This window comes from Otolemur garnettii, unplaced genomic scaffold, assembly GCF_000181295.1.
Source record: "Otolemur garnettii isolate 467f Iridium unplaced genomic scaffold, OtoGar3 scaffold00038, whole genome shotgun sequence".
Lineage (NCBI taxonomy): Eukaryota > Metazoa > Chordata > Mammalia > Primates > Galagidae > Otolemur > Otolemur garnettii.
The window spans coordinates 10,405,580-10,406,132 of NW_003852433.1; positions in this window are offsets into that span (position 1 = coordinate 10,405,580).

Sequence of the window (553 nt, forward strand, 5' to 3'; positions counted from 1 at the left end):
GCTGCCCCAAACAAGCCACGTGTTTAAGGACACGAAGGGGGGCACAAATGTTAGGAGGGCAGGGGCCTCAAGGGGCCGAGGGCAGGTGAGGGGTCGTGGTAGGCACAGGGGACAGCTTCCTTCCGCCCCCTACCCGTTTCCAGCCTCTTCCCCTCCCCCTGCCGGGGCTATTCCATACCCATCCTCCGCCGCACCCCGCGTTTCCCCTCATAGCCCCCCTCATCCCCGCCTATTACACGCCCCGCATTGTCCCCTCCTCCTTTTATCCCATCCTCACCCTTCCTGATTCCTCCAAGCCCTGCTCTCCGCCTGGTTTCTGTCGGCTAGTGTCCGCGTTGCCCCATTTCTCCCACCCTGGTTTTTTACCCATCTCCCCCTCAGGCCCCGCATTTCCCTCTTTTGATTCGCTCCTCCCCCACCGTCTTCGCTTCAGCTGCTCCCTGCACCCCGCGATTTTCACTTGGCCCTTGTTCCACCCCACGCCCCGCTCCCATCCCCCCCTTTCCTCTGAGCCGGCTCCTCTCCCCCTCCAGATTTTATCTCTTCCCACCCC